The 25512-nt window shown below is 40.1% G+C and overlaps 1 non-coding gene and 1 pseudogene across 1 annotated transcript; one reads left to right on the forward strand and one right to left on the reverse strand.

Annotated features, from left to right (window-relative positions):
- Window positions 1-5242: 5242 nt before the first annotated feature.
- LOC102957292 lies at window positions 5243-6063 on the reverse strand (annotated as a pseudogene).
- A 6198-nt stretch (window positions 6064-12261) lies between these two features.
- On the forward strand, window positions 12262-12396 carry LOC122233330. Its single transcript, XR_006210889.1, has one exon. It is a non-coding gene; the product is annotated as a small nucleolar RNA SNORA70 (small nucleolar RNA).
- The last annotated feature ends 13116 nt before the right edge of the window (window positions 12397-25512 follow it).

Genomic DNA, 25512 nt, shown 5'->3' on the forward strand with positions numbered 1-25512 from the left:
GCCATTTCTTAACGTTTCCAGTTAGAGAAAAAGAGGAAAAATTCATCAAAAATAAATCGACTCAAAGACAATATTTCCCTCTTGATTGAGTTTCCTTTAGGTTCAGGTAGAGATTGAGAGTAGATGGGCCACAAAAGAAATATGGCTAAAGAAAGAGGGAATGCATACCTTTAAAACGTTTTGTTTATTCATCCTAAACTACTATCTTTACGGTATGCAAGCATGGAGTCCTCTTTTCCATTTAAGCAGAACTTTGGAGGAATCAAATTAAGGAAGACGACTTAGTAGTGAAATGGATTTTTCTGGACACAAAGGAACTTGTGTTCAGGTCAGCAGAAGGTGGAGGGAAATGGAAGAGAATGTATTAGATCACACTAAGAAAAAGGCAGTAACAAGTTGTGATGAAACATTCAAAGGCAAAGACTGTTGTCTCAATAATCTACATTCATCCATTTAAGAAGTTTTATTTCAGTAATAGAGCTGCCTCCTGAGTTTTAAGCTGAGTGGCTGTCCCCTCGGAAACGACATTTACCTGCCTTTCTTCCAGCTTTGGTGTTGACTCCATGACTAAATCTGGCTAATGAGCAGTACAGAAGTGATGTGTAACTTCTGGTCATGCGTTTAAGGAAGCTAATTGCTCTCCTCTTTCTCTTTCTTCCCCCAAACTGCAATGTGGATATGGCGGTTCATTTTTGACCATGCAGATGAGGGCAACGCCTAGTGGATGATGTAAAGAATGAAGGCACCTAGATCCTACACCACCTTGGAACCACCCCACACCTCTAGACTGCCTACTGGTATATGAGGGGGGTGGCTTCCCTGATCTGTAGTCAGATCAGCAACAGCAGTACCTGGGAGTTTATTAGAAATGCAGAGTTCCACCTCAGGCCTGCTGAATTATAATCTGCATTTAAAAAAAGCATCTCCCAACAATTTGCATACGCATTAGAAGTTGAGAAGCATGGGTATAGTGGTAAAAGCATAGACTTTGAAACTAGATCCTGAGTTCAAATGCAAATCTGTTACTTAAAATTAGCTGTGTCCCTTTGGGCAAATCATTAAAACTCTCTGACTCAGGTTTTTCATCTGTAGATTGGGGATATTAATAATACCTCCTCAATAGGATTGTTGGAAGGATTATATCAGTTAGCATATGTGAACAGGTTGATGTAGTGCTATGGAAGGCTTGTTATTATTATTGCCAAAGAGTGAACTTCTCTTTTGTTTAAGCCATTTAGCTTCTGATCACATTCAGTACTCATGAAGCTTATATTTTAGTGGAAAAGAGGGGAATGACCAGGACATGGGGATTATCTATCAAGTTTGGGTTTCATTATCAGGTTGTGGCTCAGACTGTGTTTCTTGATTACTAGTTTGGAAAAAGTAAGCACCATAAAAACAAGAAGTGAAATATAGATCAAAACCTCCTAGGGCCTATGAGGTTATGGTTATTACAAAATCTGTCTAGGGCCAAAAAGGTTTTCGCATAATGGACTTTGTGACTATAGGAAACCTATATTCCAAAGCAAAGTCGGAGGACTACTAAGTGGGGAGCTGAGATGGTTGGTGCCCCATTAGTTTCCCTGATCAGGCTCACTCATTGCTGAAGAGCAGGCAAAGGGCTCCTCTATGAGGTTTGATGAGTATCACCAGGAAGTATCACTTCCTCCTGGAGAATCTTGACCTTAATGGGAACTCATTCATTATAACCTTTGGGGAAGTATCCAAATCTTCTACTCTCTTCCTTAAAACTGTGTTGTTTTTCTTATTAAGTTATCAGTGTTACTTATATATTTTGTGTTTTTCTTTTGAAATCTGTGACTTTTCATTTTTCAGTGTCTTTTGATAGGGAAGCATTTCTAATTATTGTCAAATCCAACTTAGACATTTTTTTCTCTTATGGTTTGAGGGTTTTTTTGTGTCTTATTTAAGAATCTCAGGGTCATCAAGATTTTTTTTTCCTCAATATTTTCTTTAGAATTTTGATACTTCTCATATTTAGGTCTGTGACACAGTTTGAGTTCTTTTTTGTGTAGACAGTTTAAGTTAATTTTTGTGTAATGTGTGGGGTGTAAGGGTCAAGGTTCACTTTTTTTTCATGCAGATATCTAATATCCATCATCACTTGTAAGAAAGACCATCCTTTTTTCATTGAATTGCCTGACTTGTCTGTCAACAATTAATGGGTTATAAACAAAGGGTTTATTTCTAGATTATTGATTTATGTGTTATATAAAGGATACATTATCCTTACACCGGTATCACAGCCACTGTAGCTTTATGATAAACCTGGAAATTAAGTAGTGTAACTCCTCCAATCTTCTTTTACAAAATTGTCTTGGCTTATCTAAGTCCTTTCCATTTGATATAAATTTTAGTAATACCGGGAAAACAGGCCTAAACATGGGCAGTCCTGGGAAAACTGGCATGTCTTTTCCCCCAAGAATGATTGGAAATCATTGATTTTTTTTTTTTTTTACAACTTTATCAGGATTGTGCATGTATTAGGCGGTAAAACAGCATTTTCTACCAGACTTTGTCGGTCTTTTATTTGGGGATTCTAGAAAGTCCATATCATATCAGCCTCTGGTTGTAAGAATTTTGAAATTATTCCTTGGGTTTTCCAACTCATTCTTTCATTTGTTTGTTTTTGGATTTTTTTTTTTTAATTTAAGTCCAAGTTAGTTGACATATAGTGTAATGGTTTTAGGTGTAGAATTTAGTGATTCATCACTTACATATAACACCCACTGCTCATCCCAACAAGTGTCCCTTGCTGATTTAGCCCATCTCCCTGCCCAACACCCTGCCAGCAACCCTCAGTTTCTTTTCTGTATTTGAGGTTTGTCTCCCTCTGTTTTTAGTTTTGCTTTCCTTCCCTTCTGTTCATCTGTTTTGTATCTTAAATCCTGCATGTGAGTAAAATCATACAATATTTGTATTTCTATCTTATTTTGCTTAGCATAATATATTCTAGTTCCATCCATGTTAGTGCAAATGGCAAGATTTCATTCTTTTTGATCACTGAGTAATATTCCGTTATGGGTACATATATATATGTACACACATGTGTGTATGTATGTGTGTATACACACACACACACACACACACACACACACACACACACCACATCTTCTTTATCCATTCGTCAGTCAGTGGACATTTGGTCTCTTTCCATACTTTGGCTACTGTCAATAGTGCCACTATAAACATTGGGTGTATGTGCCCTTTCAAAACAGCACTCCTGTATTCTTTGGATAAATACCTAGTAGTGCAATTGCTGGGTTGTAGCGTAGTTCTATTTTTAGTTTTTTTGAGGAACCTCCATACTATTTTTCAGAGTGGCTGCACCAGTTTGCATTCCCACCAGCAGTGCAAAAGAATTCCTCTTTCTCTGCATCCTTGCCAAAATATACTGTTGCCTGAGTTGTTAATTTTAGCCATTCTGACAGGTGTGAGGTGGTATCTCATTGTGGTTTTGATTTGTATTTCCCTGATAATGAATGTCGTTGAGCATTTTTTTTCATGTGTCTGTTAGTCATTGGGATGTCTTCTTTGGAAAAGTGTCTATTCATATCTTTTGCCCATTTCTTCACTGGATTTGTTTTTTGGATGTTGAGCTTGATAACTTATATATTCTTCATAGATTTTGTATACTAACCCTTTATCTGATATGTCATTTGCAGATATCTTCTCCCCTCCTGTTGGTTGCCTTTTAGCTTTGCCGATTGTTTCTTTTGCTGTGCAGCTTTTTATCTTGATGATGTAGTTCATTTTTGCTTTTGTTTCCCTTGCCTCTGGAGACCTGCCATGTAAGAAGTTGCTATGGCTGAGGTCATACAGGTTGTTGCCTGCTTTCTCCAAGGATTTTGATGGCTTCCTGTCTTATGTTTAGGTCCTTCATCCATTTTGAGTTTATTTTTGTGTATGGTGTAAGAAAGCGGTCCAGGTTCATTCTTCTGCACTTTTCCCAACACCGTTTGCTGAAAAGACTGTCTTTATTCCATTGGATATTCTTTCCTGCTTTGTCAAAGATTATGTGTCTGTTTGTGTGCCAGTACCATACTGTCTTGTTGATTAAAGCTTTGTAATACAGCTTGAAGTCCAGAATTGTGATGCCTCCAGCTTTGGTTTTCTTTTTCAGGATTGCTTTGGCTTGTCTTTTCTGGTTCCATACAAATTTTAGGATTATTTGTTGTAGCTCTGTGAAGACTGCTAGTGTTATTTTGATAAAGATTGCATTGAATTTGTAGATTGCTTTGGGTGATATCAACATTTTAACATCCAACTCATTCTTTGTGGGAAGCAATGCAACCAAATCTTATTTTGTACAGGAGCACAGGATCAAGAAGGTCAAAATTGTCTAAACCAGTCAACGAACATCTGTATGATTTGCCTGTGCTTTTTAGGAGCATTTGCAGCAGTAAAGGGATTAAAAAAAATCCTAGGTTTTGGAACAACATAAATATTATTTATGTAATAGACAATGATCAAAGTTCTTGTTTAAGTTGAATGATATGAGGGGTGCCTGTGTGGCTTAGTCGGTTGGGTATCTGACTTCGGCTCAGGTCATGATCTCACAGCTTGTGAGTTTGAGCCCTTCGTTGGGTTCTCTGCTGACAGCTCAGAGCCTGGAGCCTGCTTAGGATTCCGTGTCTCCCCCTCTCTCTCTACCCTCCTCTGCTCATGCTCTGTCTCTCTCTGTCTCAAAAATAAACATTAAAAAACTTTTTTAATGTTTATTTTATTTTATTTTTTTACCAGAGGGAGAAAGAGAGACTGAGCACATGCTGGGGGGAGACGGGGGGCAGAGAGAGAGGGAGACACAGAATCCAAAGCAGGCTTCAGGCTCCGAGCTGTCAGCACAGAGCCCAACGCGGGGCTCGAACCCACACATTATGAGATCATGACCTGAGCCGAAGTTGGACGCTTAACCGACTGAACCACTCAGGCGCCCCTAACAAAAAATTGTTTTTAAGTCAAATGTTATGAAAGTAGGTAATGAAGTCCCCCCCCCCTGCCCCCAACATCACTGCTAAGATCATTTCATCAGACTTTAAATTAGAGCAGTACAAGGGTGTCTGGCTGGCTCAGTTGGAAGAGCATGTGACTCTTGATCTTGGGGTTGTGAGTTCAAGCCCCATGTTGAGTATAGAGTTTACTTAAAATATATATATATATATTTCCAGGGAAATAAGGAAAGAGACTCTCTCTATACAGAGTCCCTAGAATAGAAAGAGCCCTAGAACCGAGTAGGCACAAGCACATTCAAGTTTAAGATTATGGGTCTGTGGCATTTGTTTCTTCCCTTTTATAATTGGGATGTCCATCTTGGGTTGCTTGAATGTTGCTGGATCTTCAGCCATGCAAGTGGCCTGGGTCTGGACCAGTTTCACTGGAAAGGGCATCTGGTCCCCTTTGTGTGCCTGAGTGGCAAAACCCAAATCAAACTTTTGGAGGGGATTTAGTTCAAAGAAACTGTATTTATCTGATGAGTTTCTATATTCCCTACTTCCAGAATCCATGGTGCTAGGATTGGGCCAGGTAAGGCTGTGGAAGAACCAGAAGTGTCCCAGTCTCTGGGTTTCTGCTTAGGGGGAGCTGGGGGGTGAAACTGGCTGATGCAGCCTGCCTCTCTACTTTTATCTCTTCACTGTGTATCTTTCATGTATGATGAGCTTCTGCTTGGAGGTACTTGATCTCCTTGGTGGGAAGGCCTTTGTGGAGTATGCATTCAGCATCTCTCTGCCCTGCTTTTTGCTCAAAACACTGAATGCTCCTCTGGGTCTGCTCTGTGATCAGAGAATTCATGATGGCATGGGTAGCTCTAGCATTCGTCACCGGGTCGTTGTTCACACTATCAATGCCAAAGGGTCATGGCAGGGAAGGTCGTACTGTCCTCCTCTTAATCCATCTTGTCAAGGTCCTGATACTTGGGCTTTGGAATCACTGGCTTTCCGGGCATGCTGCCCATGACTGATGGAAGAGGAGCCATGGTGTAGTGTTCTTGAGGGCATCCTCATGCCTGACTGCCTAGCAGTACATCCTGATGGGGAAGATCATCTTGTCTAGAAGCCTACCAGGCTCAAGAGCAGGCCCTTTGGGCCCTCTCAAAGCCATTGAAAGACTGGAATCCAGGTGTTTTAACTAGATAGACTTCTGGACCTGAGTCTCTGTCACCACAGTGAAATGATATGGCCATCATGCTGACAGATATTAACAAGGAACATTGTCCAGCTGCTGCAACAGCAAAGCTTCCTTGAAAAATCTACCCAGAGGTTCTGTTTTTTCACCATTATGGGGCTGTCGGAGGCCTGAGCTCTACCACTAAAGGACTTCTAATACCCAGATCTGTAAGAAGTGGTGCAGTTGTACCCAAGTGATACATGACCCAAGTAGGCAGGGCACGGAATGTGTCCGAGTCTCAGGCACTGATCCACAAAGGCTGGCTGCCCCAAGTCTCTGACTCCAGTATTAACCTCCCTCTTTAGGAGTGACATGAAATTGGGCAAGATACAATCTCTCTGGACTTCAGTTTTCTTGTCTGAACAAGGAGGATAAAATATTTGTTCTGTCTACTTCACAGGGAAGTTTCTTGTAACATCAAATAATCCTTGTTCTTATTGGTTTTAGGAGGCACTGGAGGCATAAGTATGTGAAGTAAAAGAAAATGTGAGTGAAAATATTTTGTGAAGTTTAAAGGGGCACACAAGTGTAAACATTACTGCTTGTGACTTTTTAATAGCTAATAGAGGCTAAAATGTCATCATTTTTATGTTCAGTGAAAGTCAACCAGTAGTTTTGAGGCCTTGCTCTTTTGTATGCAGACCCTTTGGGAAGGAGCGTTAAGTTATACATATGCAGCTTAAGTACACAAAGGCAACTTTTGTGTGGTAAGCTCCCTGCCCCCAAAAGCAAAGATGTGTGACATAGAATTAGAAACCAGTGGCCTTTTACTGTGGCTCTTTTCCCCTAAGACCTACACTTTGATTCTTGCTAATCTACCTCTCACGGAAAATGTGTATGGGGAAAAATGTGGTTCTCCTAGCTCAGGGCTAGAGATAATTGGCAGAACAGGGGAGGAAAATCAGTGGTCAGGGAAGAGTATGGGAGCGAAAAAGAGGGACCTGGGAATTGGAGAGAAGAAAAGACAATGTACAAGGAAAATCAATCCTCCTGATTGTGGCATGTAGAGAGAAGGAACTAAGCTATAAAAATGGAAAGTGGGGACCTCCGATTCAATCAATCAGATGCCATGTGGACATAGCTTTAAAAAATGAGGCTATTATCGCTCAAGTTCATTTGACAGAGCTTACATGTAAGAGTTAAGTGATGATCACTCTTGTCCACAATCATAAAATAAGGTGCCAAAGTGATTTATCGCTCTGCTTTTCTAACATACCTTAACTTTAAGAAGCGTCTATAAATTTGGGTCTTACCTTTAAAATCTCATGTTATTGTAAGTAAGCCCAGTCTCTGCACATAGTAGGAATTCAATAAGTATTTGATATATTTGATAAATGAGTTGAAAGAATGGAAACTTATGTTAATTTCTGTTCATGGAGTTGGAGGGTTCAAGGCTGGAGAAGAATACATTTCCCTCCTTACCCCTTTATTTTCTTAAACGTGAGACTCTCAACGGAGACTCCTCCAGTCTGTGTAGATAATGTAATAATAGCTGGTGCTTATTCAAGAATTGTTGTATCAGGAACTATGCTAAGAAGTTCACATGATCTCAGTCAATCCTTGCAACATAAGTGAGCACGTAATTACCCAACATTAAGGATGGGAAAAGTAAAACTCAGGGAGGCTACCTTTAGAAAGGTCAAGTAACTCAGCAAAGGTCACAAAGCTGGTAAGTTGAGATCATGTTAACCAATTGCATATGGTTTCCTTTAACAATTTTATTTTAGTGAAAAGGGCACTGGGAAGTGGATCAAGAATTGTAACTGCCCATTTCTAAGTGGTTAGGACCAGAAGAAAGTGTGTACAATGAAGGTAAGCTATCATTAAAACCTCAATGCTTATCCTTTGACAGTGACCTTAAGAATAGATGGAGTAGCTAGAAAAGAGGCTTTCCAATACTTTTGGTGGCAACCAAAGTAAGAAACGCATTTTACACACACACACACACACACTCACACATACATATGTACATAACTGAAATAAAGCTTTCATTAAGCAATGCTTATTGTTACTATGTGTGATGCACACGAATATTTTCCATTTCTTTTTCTTCTCTTCCCTTCTCCTTCCCTTCCATTCTATTTTACTCCAGTATTTTTTTTGAATATAGTTGGCACAAAATGTTACATTAGTTTCTAGTGTACAACGGTGATTTGACTCAATACATTATGTTATGTTCACCACAAGTGTAGCTATCATCTGTCACCATGCAACGCCATTACAGTACCATTGACTATATTCCCTATGCTGTAACTTTTATTCCTGTGACTTAGTCATTCCATAACGGGAAGACTGTGTCTCCCACTCTTCTTCACCTATGCCCCCCCCCCCCACAAATTCCCTCCTCTCTGGAAACCATCAGTTTCTTCTATTTATAGGTCTGATTCTGCTTTTTGTTTGTTTATTCATTTGTTTTTTAGACTGTACATACGAGTGAAATCATCTGGTATTTGTCTTTCTCTGTCTGACTTATTTCACTTAGCATTATACTCTCTAGGTCCATCCATGTTGTTGCAAATGACAAGATTTTGTTCTTTTTATGGCTGCATAATATTCCTGTGTGCGTATGTACCACATCTTCTTTATCCATTCATCTATCTTTGGATACTTGGGCTGCTTCCATATCTTGGCTATTATAGATAATGCTGAAATAAACATAGGGGTCCATATATCTTTTCAAATTACTGTTTTCATTTTCTTTGAGTAAATACCTAGTAGTGGAGTTACGAGATCATATGGTATTTCTATTTTTAATTTTTTGAGGAACATCCATACTGTTTTACTTTCTTACTCTATATACAAAAATAAGCTCAAAATGGATTAAAGACCTAAATGTGAGACTTGAAGCCATAAAACTCCTAACAGACAACATAGGCATGTGACATCAGCTATAGTAACATTTTTCTAGTTATGTCTCCTGAGGCAAGGGAAACAAAAGTGAGAATAAACGATTGGGACTACACCAAAATAAAATGCTTCTGCACAGCAAAGGAAACTATCAACAAAACAAAAAGACAACCTACTGAATGGGAGAAGATAGTTGCAAAGATCTATCGAATAAGGGGCTAACATTCAAAATACATAAATTATAAAACTCCACATCAGAAAAACCACAAATAATCTGATTAATAATGGACAGAAGACCTGAATAGACAGTTCTGCAAAGAAGACACAGAGATGGCCAGCAGACACACGAAAAGACGCTCAACATCACGAGTCATCAGAGAAACATAAATCAAAACCGCAACAAGATATAACCTCATACCTATCAGAATGGCTAGAATCAAAGAAAAGAAATAACAAGTGTCGGTGAGGATGTGGAGATACAGGATGTCTCCTGCACTGTTGGTGGGAATGTAAATTGGTGCAGACACTGGAAGACAGTATGGAGGTTCCTCAAAACATTAAAAACAGAAATATCCACTTCAGTATTTTAAATGTTGGTTGGGACACCTTCATTGACTTCACTGTGCACTCATAGGTTACGATCTGCAAGTTGAAAACCACTGAGCTAGATGGCAATAAAGGTGATAGAAGGAGCACAGACTTTCGAGTCATGCAGTGGTGGGGTGTGATCTGGGCTGCTGGTATGTTAACAGTGTGGGCTAACGCAAGTGACCTCTTCTTTGAACTTTAGTTTCTCATCCACAAAATGAGGAAAATAATACCTACCTCAAAAGGTTATTGAGAATAGCAAGCAGTGAAAATACCTACCCGAGCACCTAGCGTCTCATAGAAGTATGATGACAGCAGGGTAATGAGGCATTGAAGAATGGAGAGTTCTAGGCCTGGTACCAGCTAGCTGTGTGAGCTTAGGTAGGTAATGTCTCTAAACTTCTAAGTCCTATAATCTCTCTAAGCTACCATTTACTCACCTGTAAAAAAATTGGAGGAATAATAATACCTACCTCATATGATTGTTTGAGAATTAAGTGTGATAATACATGTAAAGGCCTTAGCACAATGCCTGGTGCTTAGTAAATGCTCAATAAATTATTGGCTATATTAGCCACCCAACATATGTATCTATTATTGTCCAACTGCTAAGGTAGTGTGGAGCTTTCTAGACTAGGTTACAATATCTATTTTGATGAGACAGAATGGTGTGTGTGTGAAATCGAAACTGCTGTTACTTTGCTCATCAGTATTTTCTAGAGGCTAAATCAAACTTGGCTGCAGCAAAGGCAATCATTTTTGTAGAGCAAGCTTAGATCCAAGTTGGATTCCCTCTCCTCATTCTTTGAAAGTATTTCCACAAAATCCAATCTTTGGCTTGACATTAAAGGCCTATTTTCAGTGAGTAGACTTTACCAAAAAAAAAAAAAAAAAAAAAAAAAAAGTGAATAAAGGGGTGGGGGTGGAAAGAACATGACTCTACACACCAAGTAGTGGGGAGTGAGTTTAATATTTTTCGTTCAGCGAAAGAACTCTATGGCATGGTCTCCTGCCTAAAGTCTTACTTTTTCTCCACTTGTTTGAGGCAGCCTTCAAGATCGCCACTGATGATCAAAACCTCATGGTATTCACCTTCTGTGTAATTCCCTCCTCCTGTTGAGTGTGGGCTGTACTTAGTGACTCACTTCTAACTAAGAGAATAAGGTGGAAATCACAATGTGTGATTAAATAAAAGGCAGTGTGGCACCACCTCTCTTTTGGATCCCTTGCTCTGGGAGAAGTCAGTTACCATGTTGTGAGTAGACCCATGGAGAGGCTCATGTGATGAAGAAGTAAAGCCTTTTGTCACTAACCAAATAAGTGAGATTGGAAACTGATCCTACAGCCCCTTCAAATGACTACAGCCACAGCCAATAGTTTGACCGTGACTTCACCAGAGACCCTGAGCCAGAACGACCCAGCTAAGCTGCTCTTGGATTCATGACTCTCAGAAACTGAGATGATAACGGTAGTTTCAAGCTGCTAAGTTTTGGGGATGATTTGGTCTGTAGGAATAGATAGTGAATACACAACCCTTGAATCTTCGCATAGTATCTCAATGTCAGGTTGGTTAGTTCATCATTCCATGAATGTTTATGAACTCCTCACTATGTGTCAAGTAGTATAACTACCTTCAGATCCTAACTTTGGGGAGCTTACAGTCTAGTGGTGGAACTACTGTGGGCAGACTAACAGTGAAGATGCTAGGTACCTGTTAAATGCCACCATATGGTTTTGATAGTGGGATTTGGGGACTCAGAGGAGAGAATGAGAACTTCCAGCCTTGCCAGAAGAAAGAGGGACATAGGGAGAAGATGGCACTTGACTTGTGCCTCGATACCAAGGTGTGATGGCTTTCTCAGGCGTCAACTTGGCTAGACTGAACTACATTCCCCAGAATGCCCACTCTTTTACGTTTCTATTTAGGGTAAAGCACAAGGGAGATTATCCCTAATGGCAGAAGGAAAGCAGCAGCCAATTTGTAATACACACAAGTCACTGCTGATCTGCTAATTTACCTTGCTGGCGTGATGCAGCGGCTGGGTCTGTGATTGCTTCACCCTCACCCTGCATCCTCCTTTAGCATTTCTGACTTCCAGGCCAGCCATGTATGTTTAGCTCTGTGATAAAGGGCTTTTGGCTTCTGAGGAATACTCTCATCACCAAGGTGAGAGGCAGGATTACACAAGGTTTTGACCTTTCCTTCTGCTTGGGGTGCCAGCCTTCCTGACTGCCTGCCACATGCACTTTAAGCTCCAGCCTCAGATGACAGCCTTACAGCGACTGCTTCTCCAACTTCCACAGTTGTGTAAGCCAGTTCCTTGTGACATGCACAAGGTACGAGGTGAACAGATGAAAAGAGAGAGAACATTCAAGGCAGAAAAAATAGTATGAACAAAAACATGGAAGGGAAAAATCTAGGACTCATACAATTCTTAACCACTGGCATACCATTGGTACATGACGAATCAGAATGAATGCTGGCTGTAGTGCCGAAGCAGGGTCTTCAAGGGTCCTGGCTGTTCCCCTTTAATTACTAAATTATGGAAACTATCTGAGGAGATGTCTGAGTGGGTCTTATGGTGGTTAAGAGCATTTGGGGCCCCATCAAAAATGTGGTTATTTCCCAACTGGAACAGAGTGTTTTATATTTTAATAACTTGTGCTTTTTCCCCTTGGGGGCCCAGTGTGCAAGGGCTGCAAACAGTAGGCTCCTTAGTAGTGTATGCAGCCTGGTGACTGGATGGGTTGCCCTATGGAACCTTGGAGACAGTCCTTTTCAGGGGACATTGATGTCTGACCTCATGCTATCCCCAATCTAGGCTCCAGGCAGGTATGTGGCATGCCGTTAGGAAGCCCCAGGGTGCAGTGGCCAGAGTCCACTTTGGCCAAGTCATCTTGTCCGTCTGTACCCACCTGCAGATCAAGGAGCGTGTGATTGAGGCACTATGCAGGGCCAAGTTCAAGTTCTCTGGCCACTAGAAGATCCACATTTCCAAGTGGGGCTTTACTAAGTTTAACGTGGATGAATTTGAAGAGATGGTGGCTGACAAGCATCTTATCCCCAATGGCTGTGGGGTCAAATATCCCTAATCATGGCCCCTGGACAAATGGCAGGTTCTGCACTCATGAGAACCTCGGCCCTACTCCCTTATTCGCACCCACCAATAAATCCTACTTCCTGTCAAAAAAATTTTTTTAATAACTTACCATCATATTGATGCATTCCAGCTGAATGCCAGATCTGAAGAAAATATGCAAGGAGAATGTGATGAAGAACAAACTGTCTAATGTGACTGGAACATTGGCTGGCTTGGTGTGTAGCTGTGGGTTTAAATCCCAGTTATTCAAGTCAATGAACTTGATTTAACCATGTGTCTTACATGGCCATAGTCAAAATAGTCGAAACTGTTCCACGGAGAAATGAGATTTAATCCAATTAGAGAAGACCAGGACCCTATCCCTTCACTGAATGAGGGACCAGGAAACAGGGATTTTAGCCCCTATTCTGCCACTGACACACTGTGATTTGGCAAGTCACTTACCACAACTTGTCCTGGAACCAGAAAGCCGTGACTTTACCTTGGCTTTCTTCTCTGCAATTTCCTGGAGTTCTGGAATGCTTCTCTGTTCCTTAAAACTATAGCCCCTAGCCCCTTCAACTCTGGAGTCAAGACACGTTTCACTCAAAAAGCTTGCTTTATACTTTACCGCCTTACCACCACAATTTTATTCTGGCCATTACTTGATATGGGTTGATCTATGACTGCCTTTTTTCTCTCTAGATAGCATCACAAGTATAAGTTTATCCCTCCTTTTGATTGCCTCATTCTCTCAGCAAATTATTTACCTGGGATTCTTTTTATATCTTGTAATGTCCCCTGACACTTAGAAATCTGTATACAGCAGGTGTCTATGAAATACTTGAATGTTCATATAGCATTTCAGCAAAATTCCAGTTCCAGGGGAAAGTCAAGCAGGACATTCTAAACTAAAATATTTAAAGGTCTGGGATTGTGTATAGCTCTGTGTTGTCTCTGCCTCCCTTTCCACTAGCATGAATAATTAAGAATAGAGTTGGACCCCTGTGTCTGCATGCCCATAATAGCATTTGTGTGCATATAATAACGGTGTATAAATGAACTTCTTTTGCTTCAAATGAAAAGGCAGCCTTGTTCAATGACGAGTAAGTATGAACACAAAGAGCACTTCAGTATCCTCAGAGCCATTAACATCTCTTGGATAAGCTCAAACTATAAGAAATCAGTGTCTGCCATTAAAAAGAAATTCAAATCACAAACAGAAAAAAATAATGCAGTCATCCCTGAGATATTTTAAATATTCTTCTCGTTGGAAAGTTAGGGAAGTTGGGCTTAAAATTTGCCACATTTGAAGAGCATCCTCACTAACAAACACGTCACTCTTAACTCTCTGTCGTTCAGGAAAATGACATACAGGTTCAACATTCTATAAGTAAAAATAACCACAGGAAAATATTGGACTATGGTTAAAAACAAACTTCTGAATTCAAACAAAAAGTACGTCTGCAGACTAACAAAATGGTGTGTGAATATGATTGCTGAGAACTTGGAATTTTGAATTCAAATTCTTCCCTCTTAAGCAATTGAATTAGTAAAAGAAATTACCAAGAAAAAGCTGAACAGAAAGGACTATACACAAAAACCTTAAAGCTTTTGAAATTGCCATGAGGCAAATTTTCCTTCTTAAGCCTGGAAAATTTCCCCGAAAATGATGAGGTAGGTTTTTGATCATTTCTACTTGTCTTATTTTTGTATTTAGCAAACATATATTTAATTGAATATGAATATGCTTGCTGCAACCATGAGTGAAAAAAAAAATTAACATATACACTTAGCATGACCTTGTGAAGCATACAAAGCAGAACAGAATAAGAATTTTTCCTCCTCATTCTATTTTCCTGGAATAAATCATAGGTTGTTCCACTGTTATTAAACCATTTTTCAATAATAGTTCATCTCCCAGCATTAGCATGAATAAATTGCTCCTCTCAGGACAGAAAGCAGCTCACCATTTTCTTTCTTAACCATATCCAGTCTTTCAACAAGTTCACATGTCCGTTTACACATACAACTAGGTGTATATAGTTCCTAATTCTTAGCAAAGTTCTCCTTCCCCACTATAAAAAAAATGTCTCAGTCTACGCCAGTAGATTTACTCAGAATTGGTCTGCTGAGTCCATCTTTTGCCTCCTGTAGATTTCCTTTCATAAAGAGCATCACAGAAGCTTCACTCATTAGCATTCTGAGTCGGTCCTCCAACGTGTGGTTAGCCCTAATGCAATTTATACTTAGTTCATCCCATGCTTCTAGTTCTTTACATCAAGCCTCTCTATTAGTGCTGAGGATAAATGAGCCAGTTGGAAAAGGTTTTGAACCCTTGGCAAATTTCATCATAAAACACACCAAAATGCTATAATCTGTATGCGATCTTCATGAAGAGTTTCTACCACCTGCTTGCTGAAGCAGCAGCACACCCCCCTTATAATCGCTGCCCCCTGCATGGTGTTAGTTAACGTCATTAGACAAATGTTGAGATCTTATTTTCCATGTTCATTAGCACCAGGTGGGAAGAAACGGGCATAGATGCAGGCATAGAACTTTGGGGGATAAGTCAGGCTTACACATTATTCAGCCAACTTTCTAAGCACCCATGAAAAACCAAAAAGGCTAGAATAGAAGTAATTTTCTGTTGTTTTTTCCAGATATGTTAGGGACAGTGTCCATGTCCAACTTCACTGAAGTGAGAGTGATCTTTACGAGCTGTGTGGCATTGAGCAAGTCACTTAACCTCTCTCTGTCTCAGATTCCTCATCTATAAAATAGGGATGATAATTTTATCTACCTTGTAGGATTGGCATATGGATTAAATGAGTTAATACAGATAAAGCACTTTGAGCAGAGCCTGGAGCTGTTATCATCCTCCCCCACCCCGTCCTCCTCATCTTTGTTTTGCTAACTCTGTTTTACGTTGTCCCTTGAAACGCACGGGGGACCCCACAGTATCAAAATGGGATCGCAGGGAGTGATGGGACTCTGAGCACAGCCGCTTCCCTTGTTATTTTCTCGTTTAACCTCTATTCTTGGAGCACTTCCTAAGTGCCGGTCCCTATGCTAAGCTCTTCACAAACATTTTTGCATGTAAACCTCAAAACAAGCCTAACAGGATAGACACCACTATAATGTCCATTTTATTGATGAGCAAATAATCAGATTATTTGGGTGTTTGTTTGTTTGTTTTGATGTTGAGTTGTATAATTTCTTTACATATGTTGGATATTAACTCCTTGTTGAGAATATCTTTGCAAATATAATTTGCTTATGGAATTAAGCTCCACAGTCTTGAAGAAGTGGATGGATTTCTTATAGTTCATATTAACTTTGTTTTAAGGGTTTTAGTCACCTCCAGACTGCTCATGATAACTTTTAGAACGGAAAGGACCTTTCCATTTGATGTAATCCACATGAAGGAGTTAAGGCTCAGAGAAGTCAATGACTTCACCCAAGGTCACACAGCCAGTTGTGCTAAGCCTGCAGCTACAGCACACTGCTTTTTATCTTCATGTTACTTTTCATGATTAGTAGATCTCTTCAGGTGTGGAAATACTTAAAGTATGCATTCCTTTCAAGGACATGAGTTTCTTCAAGGAAATAATATCCTTAAATGGAAAATGAGGTGAAGGTAGAAAAGAAATACTTGGGATAGGTTTTTTATTTAACTTATAATTAAACACAATTGCTTTAAGTGAGCAACATCTTAAAAGATGGTATTAAAGTCATACCCCAGAAGCCACAAATATGGTAATAAAAGGTTTGTAGCCCTTGTTTTACTAGACATTCTTCAATTCCACTTTTTTCCCTGTGTTTTAAGGACAGTATTATCTTAGCTTCTCTAAGACTTTTTCTGTTTTAAACTTGAATTCCTTACAAGAAAAAAAGGGGATTCCCTGTTCCTGCATCCGCACCCCCCCCCACACATTGCTCCTGAGGTGCACGCGCGCACACACACACACACACACACACACACACACAATTATTCCTCTCAGAATGAAATCTCCTTTTTTTCATCTCTTCTTTCTCACAGCCCTCCACAACCTCCCCCAAATCCCTCCCCCAAAACCTAAACTTCAGCATTTGGCTCAGTGACATTCTCTCAAGATCAAAGTCAAATGATAATTTCCATGAAAATCAAAGTAATTTCAGTCTCACTCCCTCTCTCACTGAAAGCCTAGGTCTCCCACCCATGAAATACTAAAAATTCCACACTTCCCCTTCTCAGGATGAAACTCTCTGCTCCCTCCTCCTTTCTTTAGGTGTCTCCACTTTAAGCACATGACTGCTTTTCTGCAGAGACGCTGATGGAAACTTTCAGCTTCAAATTCAAGATCTCGCTACTTTTCGTGTCTTTCTCTTTCTGGCATAAGCAATGCTTGTGAGGCTTGAAGTGAAAGTGGGAGAAAAGGACAAGAATGGGGTGGGGGAGGAGGCTGGAACAGAAAGGGGAGAGGAGATGTATCTGGGATGGTAGGAAAGTCCTATTAAGTGACTTTCTGTGTGTCAGGTGTCCCTGGACAGGTATGAAACGTATTCTTATGTGAGTGACCACAAGTTCACAGAAATCATGTAAAATTTTCAAGGTCACAGAGTTGGTAAATGGTCTGGTTAAAATATAAACCCAAGGCTGTCTGACCGCAGAGTCCAAGTTTTGTGCAAGGATGTGAGGTCAGTGACCTAAATACAGGGAAGAGCAGAAGGGTCTCTATGCCCCGCCATGATCCCATCGTTACACACCTCTGTTGACTTGCTTCATACATCTTTATGATGAATTATCCACCTGACCGTGTTTAGCACAAACGATGAACTCTGCTCCTTGTCATTGCCCTGCCCTCCCTCCACGCACAATCACATATATGCTTATTGCTGGGGCACTGAGGAGGTTCTAATTTTGCTCTTACAGTGGAAGGGCCCATTCTGAAATCATTGCTGCTACCCAGGGACCTTCCCACAAACTCACTAATTGGAGAGTTAACTGATAATAAAAGGACTTCACACTTCCCTTTGACCAAGATGTCATCTGAGAAGTTTCATGCAAGTGAAAATAATTTTGCTCCTCCAGAAATGGAAATAGTAATCCTGCATTTAGTTTGGAAACACCGTCAGAAAGGAAATACAGTATTTTTTCATTTGAGAGGAAAATATCAAATCACGAACACAGGAAATCTCCCTAGAGTCTACCTACAGTAGGAAAGCTCGTTTTATATTTTGCAAGTTTTATGAGAAAAGCATTCAACTCTAATATGTAGCTATTTGAGTATTATTCCTTGTGTGTGAAATTCATTTGTTGAGACTAGCATAATACCATGGGATGAAGACTGGTCCCCATAGAAGCTATAAGTCATCCTAGGGATTATGACATGAAATGTTCAGATATCCATTATTAAAAATGAATGTTTTCTTTTGCTGCTTTTCTGCCTAGTGGGGAAAAGAAAGAAAAGTACCCTACAGATTCCATTAAAACAAACAAACAAACCAAATCCTAGAGTGTACATTCAATAAAATCTTGGCTTGACACAGGGTCCTGAGTTGGTAATATGAATTGGCAAGTGGTTTTCCTGATCTGATCAGGCAGGAATATAAAGAAATGGAAGGCAAAACAAACACTTAATGAGCACAGTACCCTTGCCAATTGCCATCTAACAGCATAGTGCTATTCCACTACTATCCTGGACTTAGCTCCGTGACCTGCTTTGGCCAAGCTGATTAACAAAATGTGTTGCAGGTAGAGACCTGAGAAGTGTTTAAGTTTCCCCTTGTTCTTGTTTTCTGCCACAGCCATGAGACCATGTCTGTGTTAGCCTGCTGGAGGATGAGACCCACAACAGAGCTAAGTCACCCCAGCCACTCCAGCTGAGACCATCCTAGCTGAGTCAGCAACCAGACGATCCTCGCACACGTGAGCAGGTCCAACCAAGACCGGCAAATTCTAAGAGTAGAATTTGCCCTTAGCCGAGCCAAGATCAGCATAGCTTCTGAGCACACCTCTCAGATGCATGAGTAATAGATGTTTACTGTTGTGTGGTTTGTGGTGGTTTGTTAGGCAGTGTCACTGTGGGACTAGATAACTGATACAAAACCCACAGTTAGGAAATGGTTTCTGGATATCAAAACACATTGTGAGTTGAATGGCATGTTGTATGAAAGTGACAGTAAAGATTTGTGTTCAGATCGACTGTGGCCCCTGAGGGGCACAGCACAGCCAGGGAAGAAGGGGGAGGATTTTCATGTCAAAGGCAAGCTCATTTCTCTACCAATCACTCAAGGAAAAGGAGTATCTCTCCAAGTGGCAATGAAATCTAAGGATCAGGGTCATAGTCAGGTGAGTGACATGGCAGGATCTCTCCTAGGCAGGACCTCTTGTCTAGGAAGGTATTTCTCTAGGGTCCATTCAGAATGACTTCGCTTTGTAGGGACTGACTGACCAGGAGCTGCAAAGTGAAGGGTTCAGGGGTTTCCAGGTGACCATGACGATGACGATGATGGCGTGTGACCCTTTACTGAGCAGATTGCTTCTGATGTCCCAGGTGCTATACTCTGCTCTTGACATATAGTAGCTCATTTAATCTTCATAGCAGCCCTATAAGGCATTACTTTTTCCCCATTTTATACATGAGGAAACTGAAGCCCAGAGCTATTAAATAACTTGCCAAAGACAAATAAAGAATAGAGCTGGGTAGTCACCAATTTGGCTCAAGGGCCTCTGCCTCAGGGCCTAGGGAACCAAACAGCAGACAGGTTGGGTTGAGACGAGACTTCATATTTTGTGAGCTCAGTTGTCGTTAGCCCTTACACTCTGTTTCTGACTCTAGACAGGAAGGAATTTCATCCCACCATGAGGCCAGTGTCCTGGTGGCAGCAGGAAAGGACTAGGTAGAGCTGGAGTGAGAAAGCAGAAGATAATCCCGATGGGAAGGTCAAGTTGGGGGCAAGGTCAAGTGTCCTTAGGAGCTTAATCTCATGCACTTGTGCCAGGATATTCTCTACCTGGTGCTATTTCCTTAGAGGTTCTGGGTTTAATTTTATGGCAGAGAGTAGAATTTGCTCATGCTTTGTACTTACTAGGAGCTATTCTAAGCATTTCACATACATTATGCATTGAATTCTGGCAACAACCCTTTAATGATTAAGGACATTTTTATCTTTAATTTTATTTATTTTTTAAATGTTTGTTTTTTTTGAGAGAGAGAGATTTAGAGCATGAGTATGGGAGGGGTAGAGAGAGAGGGAAAGTGAGAATCCCAAGCAGGCTCCACACTGTCAGCACAGAGCCTGACGCGGGGCTCAAACTCAAGAACTGTGTGATCATGACATGAGCCAAAATCAAGGGTCAGACACTTAAACAACTGAGCCATCCATACGACCCTGTCCTTAATTTTAAAGAGCAATGAGATTCAAAATGCAGTTCCTGGACTGATGCAGGCTATGAACTCTTTCCAGGCCTTAGTGAAATTGGAAATTGAGACGAGAAATTGAGAGTGAGCAATTTTAACAGAAACTTTTAACAGAGCAATGTTTTACCTGTTGAATCTAATAATCTTAAAGAAATGAGCATATACTTTATATGTTTTCTGTTTCGTTTTCCTGGTAATTAATTTTCATGCATTTTACAAAAGTATTTTTCCTCAAATGGATTGGGAATTTAAAAAATAGAGTTTGAGAAATGCTTCTGGATAGTAGAATTGAGGCTCAGAGAAATTAAATAAGTCGCCAAAGTTTTAGACATTAAGAGCCAGAACAAGAGTGAAATGCAACACTTAATCCAATGCCAGTCAAACCATTTTATTTTTATTAAAATTAACATCAAGGTGATTAAGATTGTGCCCACCCACATCTTCCTATTTAAACAATGATGCAAAGTTTGATTTGGTGGGGGGCAGGGGGGGTTGCTGGGAGGAGAGTGGTAGGCTTTGGGCTTATCTATAGACAATCAGTCATGTACTTAGCATAGAAATAGGACTTTTGAGCTGAACTTTAAAAATTGAAAGGATGCCACTAGTGTAGACATGTAGTTCACACAGCAATGGCACGATTCTTGTAACATCACTTGGCAATACGAGCACAGCTTTTTCCTTTGCTCCTTCTGCAACTCCCTAAGGGAGAAATGTAGGAAACACGTAAAATCCTCATTTGAAAAAAAAATTGTCTAACAGATCCTACACCCGGTGAAGCATTTCATTTTATGGTTTTAAATTCCAAGGTGTTTCTTCCTATCCTCAGTTAAAGAAAAATGGCATCTTGACTATAGAAAGTAGTAGAAGATACACAAGGGCTTTGGAGAAAGACCCACCCAAACTTACATCCTGCCTTTGCCATTTTCCTGCTCTATCGCCTCGGCAGCAAGCTAACCTTTCTCATCTTTTTTTTTACTTTTTTCTCATTTGTAAAACGTGAATAATTCATACCTCATAGGATTTTGATATAATTTCATACGGTAACTCGTATAAACTGCTCTCGTCAAGTATGAAGTAAGAGGATAATTACATCAGATGCCCCCAAACCAAATATAACTTACCCAGCTTGTTGAGATCCTTTCAAATGCGGTGGCTGCACCATCTCAAAATAATTAACTAAAAGATTTTTTTTTTTAATGGAGTTATTCAGCGAGTAGGTTTCTTTTTAGCAAGGAGTGAAACAAGGTCATTTGACTCAATTTAAAAAATGGAATTAACTGAATAGTTTGCATGTTTTGTTTCCATATACACAGAATCTAATAATTCAGGATGATATCCTGGCCTATTGTATGCTGAAAAATGGTTTCATTAAATTTGTGAGGTACTGGGGCGTCTGGGTGGCTCAGTCAGGTAAGTGTCCGATTTTGGCTTAGGTCATGATCTTGTAGTCGTGAGTTCAAGCCCCGCATCAGGCTCTGCACTGACAGCTCAGAGCCTGGAACCTGCTTCAGATTCTGTGTTTCCCTCTCTGTCTACCCCTCTCCCGTTCATGCTCTGTCTCTCTCAAAACTAAACATTAAAAAAAATTTTTTTTTTGATTTGTGAGGTACTCACTTTTATAGATTACTGATAACCTTACCAGTAATATTAAGTAATGTTGGGAGAGTCAAATTAGATTACGTAATATATAGCTTCTAGTACATGATAAACCCTGAACAAATATACTTAATCTACCTTATTTATAATTGCTGTATTCTGCCTTATTTATAACTGTTACTGTTTTTAGGTCAATGTCACTTTATAGAATTTGATTATGAACAATGATTAACACTTTTGTCAGCTTTTTTACTACAGGACTTAACAGAATGAAATTATTTGTACGGGGCAGGTGAAAATATGGGCCTGCATGATTTATTTATTTATTTATTTTCAATATATGAAGTTTATTGTCAAATTGGTTTCCATACAACACCCAGTGCTCATCCCAAAAGGTGCCCTCCTCAATACCCATTACCCACCCTCCCCTCCCTCCCACCCCCCATCAACCCTCAGTTTGTTCTCAGTTTTTTAAGAGTCTCTTATGCTTTGGCTCTCTCCCACTCTAACCTCTTTTTTTTTTCCCCCCTTCCCCTCCCCCATGGGTTTCTGTTAAGTTTCTCAGGATCCACATAAGAGTGAAAACATATGGTATCTGTCTTTCTCTGTATGGCTTAGCATAACACTCTCCAGTTCCATCCATGTTGCTACAAAGGGCCATATTTCATTCTTTCTCATTGCCACGTAGTACTCCATTGTGTATATAAACCACAATTTCTTTATCCATTCATCGGTTGATGGACATTTAGGCTTTTTCCACAATTTGGCTATTGTTGAGACTGCTGCTATAAACATTGGGGTACAAGTGCCCCTATGCGTCAGTACTCCTGTATCCCTGGGGTAAATTCCTAGCAGTGCTACTGCTGGGTCATAGCGTAGATCTATTTTTAATTTTCTGAGGAACCTCCACACTGCTTTCCAGAGCGGCTGCACCAATTTGCATTCCCACCAACAGTGCAAGAGGGTTCCCGTTTCTCCACATCCTCTCCAGCATCTATAGTCTCCTGATTTGTTCATTTTTGGGCCTGCATGATTTAAAGCCACTGTGAGTTTGCCTTGAAACCCTATGGTGAAATTTCTCCAAATGAATGATAATAAAACCTCCACGATTAATGATTCCCTAGGTCTGCCCTCCAATTACTTTCTAAATGGAATGAAACCTTTGGCATGTCCTCAAGTAATCGACTGCTAAATTGTGTCAACAAGTGCTTGTGTACTCTTTATAGTTTTGCCTAACCGTTTTTGCCTTTAATCATTCCGGTATTCTTCCCCAAACAAAACACAAACCTGTGCTTTAGATTTCAACTGATTTTCCTTGCAACATCCTGGGGATCTGAAGTCCAGAGTCTCTTTCAGGAGCTCGTTTCAGGCAACACTGGGAACTATTTCAGAACACCATACAGGACTAGGTCAAAAACCACCTGGAAACATTGGTAACATTATTTCCATCATCGGGCTGTCACTTTGGTTGAATCTACAGATTTAGGACCCTTCCAGAGCACACATAATAACAATCTCACAGGATTATTTAAGCATTAAGTGAGATTAGGTATATAAAAGTACTTTTCAAACTATCAGCCATATACAAAGTTCAAATATTATTATTTCATAGGATGCTTTTACTTCTCTGTGGTTCCTTTATAGGCACAAGATGGCTGCTGCAGCCAAATGTCACATATTTATATGATCGTGCCCCAAACAGGAAGGGAAGGGTGGAAGGCTTTTTCAGAATTTTCTTTCTTTTTATCAGGCAGGAAAATCTTTCCAGAAGCTCCACTTCAGCAGGCTTAAGTTTTCATTGGCCAAAACTAGGTCACATATTCATCCCTAAAGGAGGATCATAGAATTACCCATTCCAGGCAAGGAGAAACAGGATTATCATGATTGGGTTAGGCCAAAGGAACACAAATGGTCTGATTTAAAGATCTTTGATATTTAGCCTCTAGTCTTAAGAGCCTAGCCTAGCTCTTTTGGCCTCTCTTACTTCTTGGCTCCTAGCCTGCTTCCACGTGGATGCTTCTCTTATCCTAACACTCCCTGGACATCTTGACTGTACATTCTGATTTTTCCTTTTAAAATACCCTTTTCATTTTGATGAAGGAAGTATAACAATCTCAAAAAAAAAAAAAAAAAATCCTTCAAGGGTGCCTTAACTCTGCTACGTGAATTCTTCAATGTATGTCTCCTTCTCTATACCTCTAGTCCATCCAGGGCAATACAGAATTGAAGGGAAACAATGAGCTTTGGAATCAAATGGACCCAAGTTTGAATTATAGCTCTATCACAATTTATTTACATCATTGAACCTGTTTGGACCTCCATTTCCTTATCTGTACTAGGAATACAAAAATGTCTACCTCCTAGGATTTAGTACAAGAATGTAAAGTACCTGGTGACTAAAAGAAATCCATTTTTTATTCTTTTTACCAGTTCCTATGATTGCTCTATCTCAAAAGACTGGTCAGGTTCCTCACTCAGCTCATCTGGGTTGGGGTTTGGTTTTCGATGGCTTTCCCTAGCTTTAACACTGTACTTTTTTAAGGCCACATTCATTGCTTCCAGTATTCTGTTCTTTGTTGATTGCAGTGCAATTCTGGATGAAGGGTACTCAGACCCCTTGCCCTAGTCTGAAAGACTTGACAATAAGAAGTGCTTGTGAAAATAAAAAGAAAGATAATGTATTGAACATATAATAAAGTACAATAAGGGTCAGCAATTGCCACCATAACAAAGACTGGACAGGTGGCTAATTATAGTGGGTAATGTAAGCTCTGGCAATGTGAGCGGCAACAAGGACAGTAAAACTTCAAAGGACAACATTATCCAGTATGGTAAAGAGAGCAACAGAAATAGATCAGGAAAAGACAATAGATCAAAAGAGAAACAGACTTGCCATGACCCAAGCCCTTCCAGGAAATGAATATTGAGAAAGATTTGGAAGCCCAGATGATCACATCTCTGTATATTTCCTTTAAAACATAACAGAACATTTACAATTAATGGTATTTGTTTAATTAACATGCATAGTTGATTTGTGTTATGATCTTTTTCATGGTGTATCATTACACCAAGTATTTAGATTTTTCATTTTTGGTTATAGAGATCCTCAAGAGAAGCCAAGTAACATCTAATACAGTTCAGTCTGCCTCTTATCTCTGATTATCCCTAGATATGTTCATCTGCACTCTTACCCTTACAAGGCTAAGGTGAGGTAAAATGTCTCACAGATATTTACCTGTCCTCATCTATTCTCAAGACCTTAAGTTTAGCTTAATCTAGGAGCAGAAGCACAAGACAGATTCACCATTGTCATCAAGTCCTTTTTGTTCATGTTCTAGACAGTCTACTTGGTTTCTACACACTGCCCTACATGAGTTGTCGAATTTAGTGCACACTTGTCCTTGGCTGATCTAGCTTACTGTTTTCTTGACTCTCTGCTTTGCCCTGACCTTATTATCTTGAAGAGTAATTTGTTTTGTTTTGATTGCCAGCCAGGGTCTTCTGTTCACCCACTTTACCATTCCTGAGGAAGATCTGCATCTTATGTTGCTAAGATGCAATGTTTTCTCTGACTTCAATCACCAGTACAGAGCCCTGATTCCTCAGACTCATCCTCAGACTTTCAGCCCAGCCCTCCATGACTTTTCTGGCTTCTTCCCAACCAATCCTGGAAACCAGTCCTCCATGGATCCCTGTCTACCTTCAGGTCTCCTTCTCAGTTTCAAACTCTGAATTTGACCTGCTGCTCACTGAGTTCCCATGCCTCCCCAGATTCTGAGCTGTGTTTTGGTGTAGCTCCCTCCTTGCAG

The sequence above is a fragment of the Panthera tigris genome, chromosome D4, assembly GCF_018350195.1.
Source record: "Panthera tigris isolate Pti1 chromosome D4, P.tigris_Pti1_mat1.1, whole genome shotgun sequence".
Taxonomy (NCBI): domain Eukaryota; kingdom Metazoa; phylum Chordata; class Mammalia; order Carnivora; family Felidae; genus Panthera; species Panthera tigris.